This window comes from Haemaphysalis longicornis, unplaced genomic scaffold (genome assembly GCF_048455015.1).
Source record: "Haemaphysalis longicornis isolate Haplotype H1 unplaced genomic scaffold, Haemaphysalis longicornis Haplotype H1 scaffold_262, whole genome shotgun sequence".
Lineage (NCBI taxonomy): Eukaryota > Metazoa > Arthropoda > Arachnida > Ixodida > Ixodidae > Haemaphysalis > Haemaphysalis longicornis.
The window spans coordinates 98216-111169 of NW_027526321.1; the positions used below are offsets into that span (position 1 = coordinate 98216).

Sequence of the window (12954 nt, forward strand, 5' to 3'; positions counted from 1 at the left end):
AAGGCTTCAATGTAGACACAAAAAAGCAACGGCGACAGCGGGCAACCCTGGCGTACAGACCGTTGAACTGGGATGGGTTTGCCAATTGTTTTGTTGACAACGAGCTTAGTTGTACACCCTGTATACGCCATGCGCACACCATCAAGAATAACAGACCCTACATTTACTTGCTCTAACATGTTTAAAAGAAGTTCGTGCGAAACCTGATCAAAGGCCTTTGCCAGATCAATTTGAAGCATTGCTAAAGTTCCCTGGACGCTATCGCAACATTCCAAAACACTCCGGGCCGTGTGAACATTCGTTGCAATCGACCTCCCTTTTATTCCGCAAGTTTGGTGCGGTCCAACAATGTCTTTGATCACAGTCTGCATGCGGGAAGCCAATATTTTCATCAAAATCTTGTAGTCTACATTCGTCAGGCTAATGGGGCGATACCCAGAGATTTCTCTCAGTTTAGCGTCATCCTCAGATTTCGGGATGAAAATGGTATGCGACTCTAAAAATGAAGGCGGAAGCCTGCCATTCTGATAAGACTCCAAATACACTCTACACAACACCGGACTAAGGTCTTCTTTAAACTTTTTATAAAAGGCTGCGGATAAACCATCGGGGCCCGGTGTCTTTCCAGTGTTCAGCTCGTCGATGGCTCTCCTCACCTCCTCTACGGTGATATCCCTTGCGAGAGACTCTATGGTTTCTTCAGCCAACTTTGGCATTAAACATATGAACTCCTCCTTAAACTTAACCACGTCGACAGGGTGACGCGCGAATAGCTTTTCATAATGCTCACAGAAACACCGCTCAATATTGCTCTGGTCATTGTACACTACCCCATCGGACACAATTTCGGCTATCACATTCCTACGAGCGTATCTTTTTTCCGAACTAAGTGCTCTTTTTGTTGGCGCTTCGCCAAGCAAGAAACGTTCCGCCCTTGCCCGTACAATTGCACCGTGATAGCGTTCCCTGTCGATGACTTCAAGTTGCGCTTTTAGAGTTAGAATATCATCTTTAAACATGCCAGGTGATTTACATTCTTCCTTTACAAAAACGTCCAGACTACTCCGCAGCCAGGCCTCTTTCCTTTTCTCCTCATATTTCATTGCAGACGACCTTTCAAGGGCTTTCATTTTAACCCTCTGTTTAAAATGTTCCCATTTAGAAGCATAGTTAACGTTGTCATTACTGCAAAAATACTCCCGTCCACATACGACGACGGCCTCAACAAATCCTTCATCCTCAAGCAACTTGTTATTAAATTTCCACAACCCCCAAGAGAACGCGTTTCTTCGCTTTCCGATCCTACCAAGTGATACCGACACGAGACAGTGGTCGCTAAACGACACCGGGGACACTTGGTAATCGTCGCACTCAGGCAGAAGCTCAAGCGACATATACAGTCTATCCAGACGAGCGTGACTATTGCCCTGAAAATGAGTGTATTGTACTGTCCCAGCGCCACCAAGGCTGTCACCTACATCTTCCAGCGCGAAATCTGTGACAATGTCGTTCAGCACCGCCGTACTTGCATCTCGGAAATTGGACAGGCTGCTTTTATCACGCGCAGAACACACGCAGTTAAAATCCCCCAACAAAATCAACAGCCGCTCAGTGTTACACCATGTTCGTAAATCCTCGAAAAAAGCCTTTCTTTCGGCACCGTTGTTGGGCCCGTACACGCAAATAACACGCCATTCTTTTAAACCCAAATCAAAGTCACACACAACAAACCGGCCCGCTTCCGACGCAGTGACAGCCTTTAGAGTCGCACCTAAACTACGCCTTATTAAAAGCACGCAGCCCGCAGACAATCCGACGGCATGAGAAACACAAACATCGTAGCGAGCCATGAAGGGCCGTACCATACGGTCGGTCTGGTCCTCGCTCTCAACCTTGGTCTCTTGCAAGGCCACAATGTCCAGGTCGCCGTCAGTCACGAGTCGATACAACTGGTTTTGACGCCTACGGTCAGCAAGTCCCCTGACATTTAGCGTGGCAATGCGCATAGGCTTGTTTAAAAAAACCATGTTGAGAGGAGAAACAAACCTGTCGCTCAGCGGTTGCCTTCAACACTACGTTGCCTTCAACTTACATCAACCCTAAACACAAAACCAGTCTAAAAACTGGAACGCCACCCGCGTTCGCTTCTACCAAGCAATGCGAGACCGAGCCAACACAAGAGCATAGTCCTCACCGACGCCAGCGTCCCTACGGGCTTCAGTACACATTCCTTTCGAAGCCCCGAAGTGGTGCTATGAAGGTAAACCCGGTGGCGTCCGTCGGTCAGGGGGCACGTTAGGCTTCGACTTGAAGCCCGAACGACGCCCGGGTACCGCTTTCGTAGGCGGTTCCTCAACGCTAGTAACCTCGGTGCCTTGGCTGGTGTCGTTGCCTTCGCGTTGCCGCTTTGCGACAGCACCACCGAGCTCCATGTCCATGACGTCCGCTACAGGAGCTGGCGTCGTCGTCGTCATCACCTCCTTCACCTTGATGCTGCTGGCCTGGCTCGACAAAGCGCACGGGGTTGGCGTCTTCAGCTGGCCTAGCTGGTCTTTCGGAGGAACGCCAGAGCCAGCGTCTGCCACGACCGGCACCTCCGGGACGCGCGTTGTCACCACCTCGTCACTGGTCCCAGCTGCCGTCTCCTCCGCGTCCTCTTCGTCCATAAGGTTTTCACGGAGCTCTTCGTCCCTTACAGGCCCGGTGACAGTCGCGTAGGACTTCACGCACGCACTCGCCTCGTGTCCGAAACGACGGCACGACGAACACCGCGGCACCTTGCACTCACGCCTGATGTGCCCCTTGGTGTTGCAACGTAGGCACTGGGGGGCCCTGCCTGCGACAACAACGAGAGCCCTGTCTCCCGCAACACGAAGTTCGTGTGGCAGGTCGTCTACCGTCACACCCGCCTTCAACTTCAGGGTCACCGAACGCAGCGTTGAACCTTTATCTTGGATGCCATCGACGCGCCATCGCTCCCTACGCACCTCGCAGACGCGCCCGTAAGGTGCTAGCGCAACGCGGACGGCGTCTTCAGGCACGTTATAGAGCAACCAGTGAAGTTTTAGGCGAACCTCCTGGTTTCCCGGATCAACGACGATGCAGCGCCGGTCCTTTACCTTTACGTCGTTCGCGGCCAAAATCTTCTTCACTCCTTCGGCCGACTTGAAAGTCACTGCCCATACGTGACTCATCTGGTATGCCCCCAATGCGACAACATCGGGGAGCAATGACAGACGAGCCAAAGTGTCACGGAAGTCCTCGACGCGATAGGGGCGGGCACGCATATCAGCATGAAGAAACACAGTATTTAACACTGACTGACCTGTTGGGAACTGGGGCAAAAGAACTTGATATTCATCGGTATCCTGGGCAGAAATCCTGTTACCGCGGGCCGAAACGCCCGCCGAAGCCGCTCCTTGGACGGAGCTCGCCATCCTGCGTCCGCTCGCTAGCGCTACCGGAAGCAGAATCACTCGGCCACGACTGCGACCTGGCAAATTCGGCTCTGTGCGGTTATATCACCACTGAGCCTGTGATACCTGGCTGCCTTGACGCACATGGCTAGCGTTTGAATGTCGGGAGCGGTGCCCCAATTCCCTGCCAGTGCGTAGTGAAAACTCCGACACTAAAGGACAGGAAAAATAACTGGTACAACCATTAGCGCACCCAGGATTTTTGTATAGGGGGGGGGGGGGGGGGGTTGAAATTTTCACAACAAATATAAAATATGATAATATATAAATGTAAAAATGTAAAAGAACAAATATAAAGACAAATGTAAGTAATACAAAAATAAAAATAAATAACCACAAAGAATAAAATATATGAAACTGTAAAGAGCAGCCGAGTTTTTATTATTTCTTACGCGAAAATAATACGCATTAAATCAGCCGCCATAACCTATACAATTCATCTGCAGAAGGAATATAATAATGGATGCGCCTTCACATAAAAAAAGAAGATAGGCGAAGCCTTTTGCCATTGCCCGAAGCCCTGGACCCAAGTTTGGAAGTAGAATTGGAAGGAAGGGATGACGGGAGATGAGGTTGGGGAGGAAATACAATTAATGTCTTCTTCACTGGTGAAGTCGAGCCAAGAGTAAAGCACGAAATCTGTTCGTATAGGCTGGTACAATTTGCACTGAAAAGTCAAATTAACACATATTTCTGGAAGCCTATTCAACAAAACATCATTGTTATCCGTGATCACACGTTTTCGTAACTGCGCACGAAGCGTTGCTGTCTTCCTCACTATAATGTTAGAAACTCAGGCGATATATGTAAAGGAAAACCGAACCTTTTTTTATTCAACGGGAGAGGGAGGGCTCGTACAGTGCTTAGTATTGAAGAAAAAACAGTTGTTTAAGCTTTCAAATGAAATAAAACAACTTCAATCTGATCTTGTTAGATTTGATTTGAGGCCAGAAGGCAAGCTCGATAATACTGAGTCCCAACCTATGAGAAATTTCAGCGTCTTTTTTTTTTTTTTTTCTAGAAGGCGACGACTGATTCAAATCTCGTGATGGGAGTTCCGCACAGAAGTTCAGAAACTGGTATAATCTGGCCCTACAAAAATTGTGCGATTATTTGCGGTTTAGCGTGCGCTATGAGACGTGCCGTAGGGGGGAGGTGGGCTACGGAATCATTTAAAACCTCCAGGGATTCTTAAGCATTCAGAAATTTCCTGTCCAGGGACACTTTTTGTGACACTAAATTTTTTTCTTTCTTTTTCTTAAACTACTTCAAGTTATACGCAAGTTGGTCCGCACAGTCTTAAAAGCACGATCCTAAAATCTCGTGCTCTAGTTTTATTTTTTAATGCCGGTCATACAATATTCTTCTTCGAGATTAAACTGCGAATGTCCAATAATGAAAGCTTCCGAGACTACATACTGCGCTCGGTGAACTTCGGTTTCGGTTCGGTGGGAGAGGCGTGCGGAGGGGGTTGGGTCGACGGACATCTGGGGGAGGGGGGGGGGGGGTTACAACCCCCAAAACACCCCCCGTGGGTGCGCCACTGGGTACAACCGAGCTGATGCTTACGCATTCTTCTTAGCCGCTGGGCTATGCGAGTCGCTTTGAAGTCGGGCTCTATTTTGCTAGCGTAGCAGGCTTTTTTCTCGTGATCGATTATGCAAGCATCAGCCACTGGTTTTGCACTAGTGCAACAATATCATTGTTCACTTGACAATTTATGCTTTTATTACGCTGACAACGGCTTGATGCTTTTTCTGTGGGGTACTTGCGAAAGAATGCTTACGCTTTAAAAGCCGTGTCGAGGTGACTTCTTCGTAAGGCATATTTTTTCAAAGGGAGAAATCTTTTTTGAGCCACCTAGACGCAAAACTTTTGGTGTATCTCTGTCTAGATCTGTCGCTCTAATCAGCCAGAAACGTTACTGGTGACCCTGGTCACAAAATGGTTTCTGACCACCAGCTGGGAATTGCTGACGGCAATTGGTATGACGAAGTGGGCGGGGAGTGCGATTAGGTTGGGGACCGCAGTAGTATCCAGGCAAAAGGTAGAGAACTGGTCATGGGGATAGCATTAGAGCGGGAGAGGAGGAGGAAGAATCGGATTGAGAGAGAAGGGGAGAGACAAGGGAAGATACGGGAAGAAGAGTGTCGCAGAAATACAAAGAAGGGAGGAAGAATGCAATGGAGAGAAAAGGGGATTGAAAAGGGCATGCGGATTTAAAAAGTAGAATCAAGTGGGTGGGAGACTAGGAAGAGGAGGATATAAAATGGGCGGTGGTGAAGGAAAATGCAGGACGACGAGGAAATGAGGGGAGGGAAAGATATATTAGATGGGAAATAGGAAGGATGGGAAGAGTACGAAGGGAGGTAGGTAGAATTAAAATAGGGAAGGGAGGTGAAGAGGAGACCGTGAGGACACTACCTGGTGGTATTATGGAAGGAAGGGTACGGAGAGCAGGGTAAGTACACGATGGGAGGAAAGGGGGGGATGTAGGATCGGAGGAAGAGGATTATTGGGGAGGGAGAAAGGAAACGGAGAGAGGGTGTCGGCACTGAGGAGACCGGAAGCGAACATGGTCAGTGCGCATCCATGGGCGGGATTTCAGATTGCATGTTTTAGGTTTCTACCGGGGCCGGTCAACGTTTCCGAGAGAAATGGTTCTGCATTACAAATGTTGAGATGCGTTATGGTGATTGCGACCTTTGTCAGGGCGCAGTGCTTTGGGACTACGGGTACCATACCGACTATTTTCCCACTGACCTGCGGTGACGGTTCCCGCCTTGTAGTACAGAAAACCCAATGAAAGCAGCAGGAGCAGCGCCGACACGGCGAGGGAGCTTGTAAGCAGGTTATTCTTGTTGCGGCACGTGCACTCCACCACTTGGCCCCCGTGGGACTGCCATTGCGGTAGAATGCGCAGTCGCGGTCGATGGGATCGCAACGCTTCGCTGAGGGCATCGGCGTGTGTTCTCCAGCTGTCATCCTCACGCGTCACCAACTCGCCGTCTCTGCCGGACCGCTGCTGCGACGCGTCCTGCTCGGAGCGCGAGGAACGGGGAGGCAGGACGTCGCTGTCGAGTTCCTGGGCGCGCAGTCCCTGCACCGAGCGGCTGTCTTTAGTGGCACCAGTGGACCAGTGGACAGTGGACTGGGTGTAATAGCTGTCGCACAGGCTGCAGAAGGTGGAGTGCCCCGGGGTGGCTGCTGTCGTTGCGGTCCTGCTGCGCGACGTGTCCGAAGTGGTCGTGTTCTGGTCGCATGTATACGTCGAAGTGGCTTTCAGCGAGTCACCGCAAGAGGAGCACGCCACAGGGCGCCTCTTGCGCTTGGTGTGGGTGCTCAGCATTTGCGGAGGAACGGTGGGTTCCTCCGAGGTCAACGGGTCGGGTGGGCAGCTCTCGTGGCAGGCCAGTCGCTCTTTTGTTGTTGGTTGGCTTGTGCCAAAAGAATGGGTCATACCCGCTCACGCGGATTTGCCAGGAAATGGGCACTAACTCAGAGAAAAAAAAATGGCTCGGGATTAAAAGAAATAAAGTGAATGCACTTGAAGTACTAGGTTAAGAAAAAAAGTGTATATAAACGGGAATAAAAAAGGATAATCAGTAGAGACTGCCAGAAAATGAGGTGCGGCATCAGAGAGGACACAGCTACTATAAAATCAACACTAATGAATAAGGAACGGGCAGACAGAAGGACAGCCGTGAAACGTACGCAAAGAAATAAAGCAAGAAGATACGGCAGTGAAGGAGAGGCAGTGAGCGGGAAGGCAATGAGTAGAGGTGCTGCCATGTTTTATAGAGGATCCTGCCATCTTGATCTAGCGGCTAGCACGGTAAAGGGCGAGATTCACAAATGAATGAGTGTACAGCGCCGCGAAGTTCCCTGCGGGAAAAGCCCAGGGCTTTCGCCCGAATGATTATATTATAGGAACAGAGATTGGGTGGGCCAATTGATTAAAAGTGATTTCCAGATATCTTTTTCGTTTGGAGGTGAACCATCGGCAGAAGAGGAAAAAATGTTCTATTGTCTTTAATTCATTAAAAAATGCACACAGAGGTGAGGGAGCCAGATCACACCGGTGCAAATAGAAATTTAAATTTGGTATGCCACAGCGAAAGTTAGTTGGGCTAACTTCACATTCTCGTGATTGACCTATCCGACACTTCGATGAGAACCGGAGGTGGTCAAGCTCTTAAACTACGCACACAGTTTCAGCCATGCGCTGCAGGAACCCTTATCTACGAAAACGTGCCGAGGTGAGGAAATGTATGGACCGCAGGATTTCCACCACTGGGCCATCTAATGCAAGTCCCGCCAACGTATCTGCTGATTCGTTAATCCAGATGCCAGCGTGTCCAGGCACCCACACAAAAAAGAAGTTCTCGTAATGATGTAGGCAAAAAATAATTAAGGGTTCGACGTAGAGGAGATGTATTTGGGGATGAAAGAGCAGTGCAAACCGAGAGAGAGTCAGTAATCACTATTGCATGTTTAGCAGAATCCAACTTTCGAAGGGCTAGGATAACGGCCAAGTATTCTGCATAAAAAGAACTAGTGAACTAGGTAGTCGGAGGGAAAAGGCCCAATCTAAATCGGGAGAAACAATACCCACGCCTACCTTCTCATTTCGGATAGAGGCATCAGTTGCAATAATGACATGAGAAGGAAAAACTGTGAGGTGATTCTGCAAAAGGCCGGATAAGAGATTCGACAGGAGCAATTTAGCATTCCTGGGGAAAATTTCATCGAAAGCTACATTTAAGGATGAGACATAACGATTAGGTACGGTAACAAATAACAGGACCACACGTAACGGCTCTAGTAAGGATTGTACAAACATAACTTGTGGGTGTTTGAACCGGGGCCATGGTCTGCTGAAAAACAACGACGGCCATGTTACAAAGGCAGCCTGCGGTCTGGATATGGGTGACGCTATTACTCTTAGGAATGTATCAACAGTGAGGGCGTGCAGGTGGGAGACTAGTGTGGGAATTCGTGCTTTTATGTATAAAACGTTTATTGGCACATATCATGGAAGACCCAGACATAGTCTGAGGTCTTGCCGTTCTGGCGCTATAAGCGGTCGAAGTTTCTAATGTGCGCTTCCTGATAAGAGCACACATCCAAATTCACGGATTAGTCGGACGTACATTCGGTAAATGATTAATAAGGTGTCACGGCGCATACCAAATTTCTTGTGACTAAGGCTTCTCAATAGCGAAACAGACCGCGCACATTTAGCAACAATGTAGTCAATCTGCAGACGCCCATTCAAAGTGTATTCTTATATTATTCCTAGTTATTTTAGGGACTTCACCTGGGGAATGGTTTGTTGGCGGTAAGTAGGAGAAATGGAGACTGGGCCATCCGCCGGAAAGACAAGGAGAACACATTTGTCCACATTTAAGTTCAAGCATAGACCATCTAACCAAGCTTCTAAGACTCATATATAGGTCTGAAGACGTTGGTACAATGTTTGAATGTCTCAGGCTGATGCAAAGAAGGCAATTTCGTCAGCTTAAACGTGCAGCTGAACTTCTTGGTGTATTGGAATGGAGCTCATCAGAACGTTTAAAAGCGCTGGGGACAAAACAGAGCCCCGAGGAACACTGCGGGTTTGACTGTATACTGGAGAGGAGAGACTTTGCTGTGAACAAAAAAAATTCTGTTAGACCGACAATCGATAATCCATGAGATGATATATTTTGGGAAAGGATAACGCTTACGCGTATTAGAAGGAATTTGGTACTCAACGCTGTCGTAAGCCTTGGCGACATCCAAGGTGACTAGGGCGGCATGTTATTGCTACTTCACTGAACAACAAGACATCCTTCAGCAAGCAGTCGACACCACTACTGCTTACCTTCAGCCCAGGGGATTGACCTGCGAGCCATCTAAGTCCGCCCTACTGGTCCTTCGCGCCCGCACAAGAGGCCGCCCGGCTGCGCCCACCCCTGACCCACAGGTCTCCATAAGTGGCTCTTTTGTCCCCCCAAGTTACCACGCTCAGGATATTAGGCGTTACCTTCCGCTGGGATGGTTCAGGCCTTACTCCCCCAACTGCACCAAACAGTCTCCCAGCTCGTCCACCTTATACGCCGAATCCGGGGATCGGCATACGGTCTAAAAGAGCCAGACACTTGCCGTCTTGTCCACGCCCTCGTGGTCAGCCGTCTCGCCTACGGAGCACCGTTTGTGAATCTCAGACCCCAGAAACAAGCAAGCTGGACTCCCTAATCCGCAAAACTTACAAAGCTGCCTTGGGCCTCCCTAAATTTACCTCTACTGACCGTCTACTCCAACTTGGGCTGCATAATACCCTCAGCGAAATTCTGGAAGCCCAACGAATCTCACAGCTACAACAGTTGGCCCTTACTCCCACTGGCAGGAACGTGCTTCGCACCATTGGCTGGTCCACCCCGTCTGCAACTCACGAACTTCAACGCATCCCTCTTCACATTCGCCAGCGGCTTAAAGTCGCCCAAATCCCGAAACATATGCCTCCGACGTTCAAAAGGGGAAGGCGAGAAGCTCGTGTCAGAACGCTCACAAGGCGATATGAAACCGACGCCCAAACGCGCTACACGGATATTGCCCATACTCCCAACGGTTCACACACCACCCTCGTCACCCTGGACTCTACCGGCCACCTCGCCACTGCAGCCACCTACAAGCAGCTACCAGTTCCCACAGCAGAGGCACTCGCCGTCGCTCATGCGACCACCACCCACCAAAAACAGCACCTAACCATCATCACCGATTCTCAGCAAGCATGCCGGTGGTATCAAGCTGGCCTGGCACCCCCTCAAGCTCTTCCCATCTTTCACTGTCTCCCCGAAGAAATAGAGATAACAATAGTTTGGTCCCCTGGCCACTCTGGTCTTGCTGGGAATGAAGCGGCCCATGCCGCAGCCCGCGATCTCCACAACCGGGCACTCCCCTGTGCAAGGCTAGATACCACAGGACGTCCAGATTCCGCAAGCACCGCCTTAACACCGCTGGACTCTACCTATAGCTCCATCCTTTCCCACTACACAAACAACAGAAGAAGGTACCCTCCTCCCCACCCATCCCTTACTCCACATGAAGCCTATGTCTATCGCCGCCTTAGACAGAAACTTTCTATAATGACACGATTCTCTCACACATCTGTGCGGTTATGTCACCACTGAGCCAAAATTGTTTGCTGCCTTGACGCACGTGACTAGCGTTTATATGTCGGGAGAGGTGCCGCAATCACCCACGCGTGGGTAATGTTATGACTGACATGAAAGAACCGGAAACTGAATGATACAATCACCTACGCGTGAGTAATGTTATCACTGACACGAAAGAACAGTGAAAATGAATGATACAACATACCATATTTTTTTCAGCCGCCATAAAGATCTGTTTGATGCATTAATACGGTGCATAACAGCGCATGCGCTCTACCATTGCGTGTCTGATTCGGCGACCTGCAGGATGTCGACGGCGCGGCAGTATGCGCCAGAAGTGTGCACGTGCCCAATATTGTGCCCCTTTGTAGTCTCGGGCAGGTTGCCAAGGAGGACAGCAATTGCTTACCTTTAATATGTAATTGTAAAGCATCCATCGTTTAGCAAGTGAAGGCTGCTTTAACATGGGCAAACAAAAAGAAGTCTTCACGCAGTCGGCAGGATTCGAACCTGCGCGGGGAGACCCCAATGGATTTCTAGTCCATCGCCTTAACCACTCGGCCACGACTGCGAGATGGAAAACGCCGCTCTGTGCGGTTATGTCACCACTGAGCCAAAATTGTTTGCTGCCTTGACGCACGTGACTAGCGTTTATATGTCGGGAGAGGTGCCGCAATCACCCACGCGTGGGTAATGTTATGACTGACATGAAAGAACCGGAAACTGAATGATACAATCACCTACGCGTGAGTAATGTTATCACTGACACGAAAGAACAGGGAAAATGAATGATACAACATACCATATTTTTTTCAGCCGCCATAAAGATCTGCCCGATGCATTAATACGGTGCATAACAGCGCATGCGCTGTACCATTGCGTGCCCGATTCGGCGACCTGCAGGATGTCGACGGCTCGGCAGTATGCACCAGAACTGTGCACGTGCGCAATATTGTGCGTGCCCCTTTGTAGTCTCGGGCAGGTTGCCAAGGACGAACGGACAGCAATTGCTTACCTGTAATCTGTAATTGCAAAGCAACCATCGTTTAGCAAGTGGATTCTGCTTTAACATGGACAAACAAAAAGAAGTCTTCACGCAGTCGGCAGGATTCGAACCTGCGCGGGGAGACCCCAATGGATTTCTAGTCCATCGCCTTAACCACTCGGCCACGACTGCGAGATGGAAAACGCCGCTCTGTGCGGTTATGTCACCACTGAGCCAAACTTGTTTGCTGCCTTGACGCACGTGACTAGCGTTTATATGTCGGGAGAGGTGCCGCAATCACCCACGCGTGGGTTAATGTTATGACTGACATGAAAGAACCGGAAACTTAATCATACAATCACCTACGCGTGAGTACTGTTATCACTGACACGAAAGAACAGGGAAAATGAATGATACAACATACCATATTTTTTCAGCCGCCATAAAGATCTGCCCGATGCATTAATACGGTGCATAACAGCGCATGCGCTGTACCATTGCGTGCCGGATTCGGCGACCTGCAGGATGTCGACGGCGCGGCAGTATGCGCCAGAACTGTGCACGTGCGCAATATTGTGCCCCTTTGTAGTCTCGGGCAGGTTACCAAGGACGAACGGACAGCAATTGCTTACCTGTAATGTGTAATTGCAAAGATCCATCGTCTAGCAAGTGAAGGCTGCTTTAACATGGGCAAACAAAAAGAAGTCTTCACGCAGTCGGCAGGATTCGAACCTGCGCGGAAAGACCCCAATGGATTTCTAGTCCATCGCCTTAACCACGCGGCCACGACTGCGAGATGGAAAACGCCGCTCTGTGCGGTTATGTCACCACTGAGCCAAAATTGTTTGCTGCTTTGACGCACGTGACTAGCGTTTATATGTCGGGAGAGGTGCCGCAATCACCCACGCGTGGGTAATGTTATGACTGACATGAAAGAACCGGAAACTGAATGATACAATAACCTACGCGTGAGTAATGTTATCGCTGACACGAAAGAACAGGGAAAATGAATGACACAACATACCATATTTTTTTCAGCCGCCATAAAGATCTGCCTGATGCATTAATACTGTGCATAACAGCGCATGCGCTCTACCATTGCGTGTCCGATTCGGCGACCTGCAGGATGTCGACGGCGCGGCAGTATGCGCCAGAAGTGTGGACGTGCGCAATATTGTGCCCCTTTGTATTCTCGGGCAGGTTGCCAAGGGCGAACGGGCAGCAATTGCTTACCTGTAATGTGTAATGGCAAAGATCCATCGTTTAGCAAGTGAAGGCTGCTTTAACATGGGCAAACAAAAAGAAGTCTTCACGCAGTCGGCAGGATTCGAAC

The 12954-nt window shown here is 49.5% G+C and overlaps 4 non-coding genes across 4 annotated transcripts in view; all 4 read right to left on the reverse strand.

The window, feature by feature from the left end:
* Positions 1–11125: 11125 nt before the first annotated feature.
* On the reverse strand, positions 11126–11207 carry Trnas-aga (transfer RNA serine (anticodon AGA)). Its single transcript has one exon. It is a non-coding gene; the product is annotated as a tRNA-Ser (tRNA).
* A 524-nt stretch (positions 11208–11731) lies between these two features.
* On the reverse strand, positions 11732–11813 carry Trnas-aga (transfer RNA serine (anticodon AGA)). The gene has a single exon. It is a non-coding gene; the product is annotated as a tRNA-Ser (tRNA).
* Positions 11814–12332: 519 nt separating this feature from the next.
* Trnas-aga (transfer RNA serine (anticodon AGA)) lies at positions 12333–12414 on the reverse strand. The gene has a single exon. It is a non-coding gene; the product is annotated as a tRNA-Ser (tRNA).
* Positions 12415–12933: 519 nt separating this feature from the next.
* Positions 12934–12954, reverse strand: part of Trnas-aga (transfer RNA serine (anticodon AGA)) — an 82-nt gene continuing 61 nt past the window's right edge. The window contains exon 1 of the tRNA in view: positions 12934–12954. This exon is cut by the window's right edge and continues 61 nt beyond it. This is a non-coding gene — a tRNA (tRNA-Ser).